Here is an 8,514-nt window from a genome sequence, read left to right on the forward strand (position 1 = left end):
TGATCAGGGAGACTCTTTTTTTTTTTTTTTAATTAGGCTTAGATATCTGGAGGCTGCAAAGCATGGATTTGCTCTAAACAGAGAATGGAAAAAGGGCTGCCATGGAGAAGCTGCTCTCACCTGACTACACAGAGAGCCCAGCCGGGGGTTGGTAAAAGTGTCTAAGCTGGAAGCCTAAATACTGCTGTTGGGTCTAAGCTACTTGATTGCTGGATAGGCAGAAGTGAATTATGTTATTTGTCTCATTTTTTAGTGATTTTTTTAAAAAAATAATAAAAACCTCATGTGGTGTAGCTTTTTTTTTCTTTTTAAGACAGCATGGCATAAAGCAACTCAATGTGTATGTGCAAATGATCAGTCCTACTGGTCCAGGTCTGTTAGTGCTAATATTGTCCATACTGCTTTGCTGTTCTTCTAAGGATGAAGCTGTTTCAAATAAAAGTTGCAAGTGACACTTTTTGCAAGGCTGCCTTTGAACTTGGAGATAGAGCTCTCAGGCCCTCCCAAGCGCAGACACAGCTATCTCCATCTGTACACCAGATGGAGGCAAAAGAATAGCAGATGTTGACCTGTGACCTGGAAATTATTGGAGCCGGCTGTGTTCACCACTCCTGGAGTTAGGTGTCTGTGCTTGGCATTTGTCTCTACCACAGAGGAAACTGTTGGCTTGCTTGGCCTCAGTAGGTATAGGTCACTCTGGGCTGTAGCTGGTACTATATTAGGCTATACCTCTGTTCTAAGTTTTGCTGTATTGATTGATTCTTGGTTGATCAATATGTTCAGTCACAGTATAATGTGGAAGAACTTGGCTGGCCTTTCCCAGCATCTGTAGGAGTGCATTTTTAGCTTCTATATCAGTTAATGTAATTGCCAGAAACCAACAGGCCCTGTTGGTTGCTACACATCCCCTTAGAGAGAAAGGGGAGAGATCCAACTTGTCAGCACTTCTTCCACTCTGTCTTACATAGCGTGTTCTGCCAGTGAGACCAGAATGAATGTATGTGGCAGAGGAGATAACCAATGCAGAATTTAATAGCCGGGTGTTCATTCTGGAACAAGCCCTGCAGCACTGAGTGCAGAGATTGCCTTGTTATGCAGGTATAGCGTGACCAGCATGTCATACCCTGTGGTTTTCAGAACTTGCACATCAAAAGATAACCTGCATGAAAGTCTACCTTAGTTCTTCACTAAAGGCAGGTCTATGTCAACAGCTAAGCCTGGAACTGGCAAACTTGTTGCTGAGGCTAGGATGGTGGTGCAGTTACCTGGTGATGTTCAAGAGAGTTTTTGTGTTTTAGACGGGGCAGGTTGCTGTTATTCTGGGGACGGACTTGTCAAAGGACTCACGAAATGTATGGAGGCTGTCAACAGCTCATCTGGGCTGAAAATTGTTATCCTCTGCTGATGCACATGAGTACCCATAGTGGTATTTGACATTAAAACATGTCTGAGAACCACCACTTCTAAATGTTCTTGACCTAGCCAAGATATCCTTTCCAGCTGGTAAGAGGTATTTTTGTGACTTTAACCTAATGCTGTTTTATTACCATTTCCCATTTTTCTGGTCTAGAAAGACCTCCAGGGGGTTGTAAGCAGGGGAAAAATGTTAATGTTGCACTGGCTTAGTACAGAGGTTAGCTCATTTCAAGATTTTCACATCAGGTGGGCTTGATGTATTTCACTTCAATGTGAATTTGAGGAAGAAGACTGAATGTAATCAGCAAGTGTAGCACCTAACCATCAAAAGGAAAAAAGAGGATGAGCGGGAGAGTAATGTTTCTACTGGTTTCTCCAACCATCAAACAAGCTGCTGACAAGACAAAAAAAAAAAAAAACAACCCCTGTGGCTATTCTGAAGCAGCACTGTTTTGTGTGTTGGCTTAAGAAACATAACACTTGTGTGAGCATGGAGAAACAATTTTTGAATGAAACTACTAAGCTGTAAAACTACTGGAAAAAAAAGGGGGGGGGGGGGGAAAGCTCTGACAATGGCTTCCTGTGAAAGAGTATAGCTGTGTGGAGGATGCTTGATGTGGAGAAGGAATAATCAATTTCTCAAATTAAGGACCAGGGATCAAATGGCCACACAACAGTTCTGCAGAAAAGTGGCAGGCAGCAGAGCCCACAGATGCTGTGGGCTTGGATCCAGCTTGTGAACCATTGCAGCAATTGTTCACAAGCTGTTTCTGATCCCCTACAGTGTCATGATACAATGGAAAGGCAGACATTACACCAGAGAGTATAAGAAGCTATATCATGTATAACAAATTTGGAATAGACTTTCCCCTCCAAACTGTGCTTAGGTCCTTGCTGTTGAGATATATTCCATGTTGGATGCTGAAAGAAGTAAAGTAGGGTGCAGAAGGGGTTAGTAAGAACTCTTAAAAGAAAAAAAAATACAGAAAAATGAGATCTAAAGAGTTTCATTTCTGTTTTGAGGAGCTGGAAGCATTTACATGAATGAATCCTGGAACACTGGTTATTATTAGGTTACTGTGAAAACAGAAGAGGAAAGAACAAGCAAGAATGTGAAAATATCGCCTATAGCTGGTATCTTCTGATATGCCAAATATTCAGACATTCAGAGAAACACTTTATTGCTTAGCTGATCCAAAACAATTAAAAGCTTTGGCCCAGCAACTAAGTCCTTTAAAAAAAAAAAAAAATGTATTAAATAGCATCCTCTCCAAGGTCAGGCAGCCAACTTAGCCATTAGTGACCAGGAGAGCCCAGCCAATGCTGTGCAGCTGCTTCTGACCCAGCAGTTGTAAAAAAAAAAAAAAAAAAAAAATATATATATATATATAAATAAAATTTAAAAATAAAAAAAAAATTAAAAAAATCATAGAATCATTTGGGTTGGAAAATATCTTCAAAATCATTGAGTGCAACCATCTGCATGACCAACCAAGTCCCCTCACTAAATTATGTCCCTTAGTGCCATATCTACATGTCTCTTAAATACCTTCAGGGGTGGGGACTCAACCATCACCACCCTGGGCATCCCATTACAATGCTTTACCATCTTCTCTGTGAAGAAATTCTTCCCAATATCTATCTAAACCTTCCCAGGCCCAACTTGAGGCCATTTCCTCACATCCTGTCACTTGAGAAAAGAGACCTGCACCTCCTCACAGCAGCCTCCTGCCAGGTGGTTGTAGAGAGTGAGGAGCTCTGCCTTCAGCCCCCTTTTCTCCAGACTAAACAGCCCTTGGTCCCTCAGCTGCTGCTCATACTTGGTGTTTTCTAGTCCCTTCACCAGCTTTGTTGCTCTTATCAATTAGATGTAGCTCCTGCAGCAGCGAATGGTCACTATGCTATATGCAAGCTTCAAAAGCAAGGGGAGTACAAGTCCAATGAAAGTACGGAAATATATTTGGGGCTGAAAGTTTGTTTGTGGTTTTTTAAATAAGAGCCAGACAGGCTCCAAACTGTAACCTGGCTGCATTTAAAACAGCTTTAGTTTGATAGCCTAACCCCAGGAATGTGTCTGTGTCTAGCCTTAAGATGTGTAGACTTGGAAACAGCATGAGATGTGTTGGAAGCTCTTGGAAGGCAGGCAGGAGTAGGCTGGGAAAGAATAGAAATAGCTAACAAAAAGTACCTGTCAGGAAAAGGAACAGCTTTTGCTAATGTAATTCCCTGACACCTTTCCCTGGGAAGGACAGAAAAGTAGAGGGACAAAGTAAAGTAACCCTATGGGGAGCGTTAGAACAATAACAGCAATGAACCTGCAACAGGAGCAAACGTGAGCTCACATGTGGAAATGGCCCCTCAGGGTTGGGGAGGATATGGGACAAGTCTCCAGGACATGTCCTGCTGGATCACTTGATAGAGATCAGGATAAAAAATAAAAAATGAGGAGGTGAGCCTTGGGCCTCCATTGTACTGGTTGTGAAAAAGGGATGTCCGTCACCTGTCTTCTCTGGGCCTGTGGGTGCAGTGAATTTACAAGGTGATGGGGTACAGGATGGTGCTGGGTAGTGCCATCAGTGTAGTCAGGGGCACCTGCCCACCAAACCTCCCTCCAGCAGGGCTACAACAACTGTGAAGCTCAAATCTCTCAGTGAACATAGAAAAATCAAAAAAACAAAACAAAAAAAATATAGTGAAGCACATATTGACTTCACAGGATGAACTACAACACTCAGGCTGCAGGCATAGGCTGTGTGCTACCAGGAGAGCAAGGCCTTTTGTATTTAGCCTTCCCATGAGAGTATGAATTGACGCAGGATTTAGCGGCCCAACATCCTGATTGTCTCTCAGAGAAAGCCAAAATATCTTTGGCCACAGTGGAAGGCCTGGAGCCAGACCTCAGGGGCTTATCGGACTAAGGAGTAGCTGTACAGCGCACGTGCCTGTAGGATCCAGTTCGATATGCCCTGAAAGCAGATGGCAAACCTCACCAGCTAACATGTTTTTGTTTAGTTCTGATTTATTACATAGCAATAACACTTGTGTTAACATTGCTAATACAAATTTGTATTAAATGGTATTATGCACCAAACAGCAGCACTTGTTGTAGTGTAAATAAATGTTAGAAGCCCTAACTGCCTCAATGTTTGGGGCAAAGTGGTTCAGTATAGTGAGCTTAACAAATGCATTACTTGCCCCACCACTAAGCAGAGAAGTGTTAGAACACGTTCGTCTTTACAAGAAAAGGACAGCAGTAGTGCGTTACTCCAGTTGCCCAAGAATTTCACAGGACCTATCTATGTCATCCTGCCATAAACTGGATGCTGAAAAACACAGTGAAAGCAGATCAAACCCATGTTTCACGTGCAGATAATTTAGTGTTTCATGGTCACACTCAAAGAAAAGTTAAAATTCCAACTAAACAAATGCTAGCTATAATTATGGAAACAGGATTTACAGTGAGCTGGGAAGATGCCTACCTGGTACAGACCAAAATAAAATTCCTGGTAATAGTTTTGGACAAGAAGGCCGTCTTCAAAACGGGTCGTCTAGAGGCATGCTTGCAACTTCAGACCAGCAATGGTGTACGAGTACTGCCTGAACCAGCTAGGTCTGATCTGCGTAATTGTTAGACAACATCCCCCCCACCACCACCCCTCCCCCATCACTTCCATGCTCCTCCAAAAGGGAGTTCTTTGCAGAAACATCCCCACTGGCATTTCAGCAGTGACTACAATGCTGCTGCCCAGCGGAGAGGCAGCACCAGCTATGCCAATGTGGACGGTGCATCTGCAAACATGCTGAATACGGGTACAAAGCTGATGTCTCAGCAAGAAGGCTGGGGATGAAGTTAGTTACTGGTTTGTTACCATGCAAGGACAGCAGCAGAAAGAAAGTGTTGCAGACATGCTTTGCTTTGTTATACAACCCAACCCCCTTGCAGAAGGATAAAATTCAAGGCCCTTGAATTTCAAGGGCCCATGACCCTTGTAGTATGAATGAGAAGAACTCTGTGTGTGTCTATTTACGTGTAAGCATCATGCCCTGTTTGTTTGTTTCCCCTCCCTCAATTTCTGTTTTAACAACAACAACAATGTAGTCCCATGCTGGCAAATAGTGAAATCCTGCCTGTTTCCAGGCAGGGATCCAAGCTGTTCTCGTTCAATCCTGCACTGTTGTTCAGTTCAATTCAAAAGGCCCACCACGTAACTAATTCTTGTTTAGTTTGCCTGCAAAATCAGGCAGAATTACACTGGTGAAAAGGTATGGGGGAATATGAAATTAAGCCCTTCACTTTTAGGAATACACGAGCCCCTCAAAAAAGCAAGGAGTCCTGTCAATCTCAGAATTCACCTAAGAAAAAAAATAAGGTCATAATCTAAAATGGGGTGCTTAAATTACATTAGACCCTATATAAACATTAACTCAAATAGCTTTAAATCAGTTTGGCTTAAAGAATTCTCACAGACTAAATTATAATGGTGTGTACATCATTTTCTTATTTCCTCCCTCTTCTCAATTTCAAATGCATACATTCAAAAGCATGAAATTCTTAGATACAATCTCAACAAAAGCCAGCAAAATTTTTAGTATCTTGTTTCTGTCCTAGCAGAAATTGATAGAAACTGTACAAGCCATACCAGTTAGAACTGTAACCAACAGAGTCACAGTACTTAGATGGCTATAAACCTACAGAGCCTTTGAGGAACACGTGGCTCTTCTCCCACCGTCCACCTATGATGCCCTCGTGACATCTTGACAGTGGACAGCATATCGAGTGTAGCCTTTGCATGAAGCCTGCTCGTACTCTGTACCCGTGTTAAAGAAGGGCGAGGAAGGTGAGTTGAGTACTTCTAGTACAGACATCTAGGGGAGAGGAATTTCCTTTAAGAGACTTGAATTTGCCCTGGCTCTTTCCTGAGCCTCTACAGGATGAAGTATGTGGAAAGCAACACCAGTGCTGTTGAACTGAAGTACCAAGGCACTTCTATAAAATGCTAATGAGCCAAGAGTGCACTGGTCCAGTTTTAGATGTTGATTTTTTCAGATTTGTGATGGGACTACAAATCAGGCAGGAAGTAATGCAAATTGGAAACAGAAATGTCATTTTCATGTCTTGCACACATGAAGCAGCCGAAGCAAAGAAGAGACCAGATGGCAGGCTTTAAAAATTAGGTGTAGAGATAGGAAACCTGCAGGAGATTAATGGAGAAGATAAACCTTTGCAGCTGGATTTCTATCCCTGATTTGGTTTTGGAGGTTCTAGAAAATTCCTTCTTTCCTGGCCAAGAATTTGTTAGATTTCCTATTATGCCAGGCTTTACATTTATTGCAGAAAAATGTCTGCTCTTTCCTTGTTCTTCCTTTCTCTCTTTTTTTCTTTCCCCTATCCTCCATTTCTTTCTTTTTCTGTTTCCCCCTCACTAGTTTTCTCTTCTCTGTATTTTACTTTCTGTACAGATTTATTTTTCAAAAATCTGTACTGATATAATACAGCAATATAACTCCGCAAATGTAATGCATCAATACAGCTTGTCATAGACCCTTCACTTTCCCAAAGGTTTTTGTGTTTGGGAGAGAACAGTCTGAAAGACTGGGGTCACTTGTACTAGATGACTTAACAAGATTAGCTATTTTTCAGGTATGATTGTTGGAACTTTTGCTGTAGACCCCTTCTGTACTACAGATAAAGATGTGTTTCAGTGCGCTGTACCCCAGTAAATGAGAATGAACTGTGTCACAGTCATTGCTGGTTGGTTAACGTTGATGTTCTGATCCCCTCCAGTGTTCATCCCCCACATATTGCATGAATAAAAATGTAAACTTTCTTGAATTAGTCTTATTCAAACTCTACCAATTGCACTAAAAAAATCAAATAGGAGCCATGTTACATCATAATATGTTTTATAAACATGGAAGTAAGGTTACCACATCCTTTGTAATTCACATGTAAGGTACAAAAAATATGCTGATTTAATTCCTTTCTTAAGCTATCAAAAATACGTATTTTTCATTCTTTTGAAGCACCAGATTTAAAGGTTGCAGTGTGGGCAAATGTTGACTTTTAAGAATGAGTGAGCAGCTAACAGTGAACAAATTCTATGTAACGTTTGGTATATGTTTTGGGTGGTGCACAGTTCTGGCATCAGTGTGGCTCTGGATAATTGTAATGCCGTAGACCTGTCTCTCACCTTTTTTATGTGGTTGAGTTCCATTTTTGCTCCATGCTTCTGTTCTTAATTCACTGACCACTGCACCAGGAATAGAAAATTATTTTCTTTGCAACACCTAGAACTAATTTGCTTTTAACTGTTGTTTATTTTCCCTTGAATGACCCATCTGGAACTGAGTGCATCTAATGGAGCACACAACTACAGCATCTCTGATAATCTCAGATGATATAATAATTCTTCTGTGACAGTGACGTGAACCTCCCAGGAGATGCCACAGGCAGTGAGGTGATTCAGTTTCCTTGTCCAAAGAAATTGAAAAATACATAAAGGTCAGCAGGATGTGATTTGTAACTACGTAAAATATGCTGCCCTGCACTGGGCTAGTGACTCACCCATCACCAGCACGGAGAAGGCTTAGTTCATGGAGCAGAAGGGCACAGAACTCTTCTGAATTTCTGTCCTCTTTCTGGTAAATATGAATATTCTTGTTAGTCATGTAAGTCTCTAGTCCTTTTCTGGATCCTCTTAAGCTCTTAACTACAATTTTATTTCATGACTGGATTTCAAATTTATTTCGTCAAGGTACTAAAACACCTTTTTTTGTCCATTTCAAATCTGTTGCCTTTCATTTTCTTGTATCTTCCCTTGTTATTATTGCATAGATATATCTACTCCAATTTTCATAACAACACACATGATTTCGTAGGTATTTTTCCTATCTTTTCACCTGTTCTTTTACATAGTTTCTTAGTGGAACTCAATAATTATTATAGCTGTGCTGTAACAATTTATGCAACAAACATGTGAAAGACATTTCAGTGCTAAGTACTTGTGGAAACTGTGCTATTTTAATCTTTTTTTTTTTTGTGATTTGCTCGGCTGAACATTTACATTTCTTTGAACAAAGACAGTATTTTTAGTCATA

Source organism: Anser cygnoides, chromosome 16, assembly GCF_040182565.1.
Source record: "Anser cygnoides isolate HZ-2024a breed goose chromosome 16, Taihu_goose_T2T_genome, whole genome shotgun sequence".
Taxonomy (NCBI): Eukaryota; Metazoa; Chordata; class Aves; order Anseriformes; family Anatidae; genus Anser; species Anser cygnoides.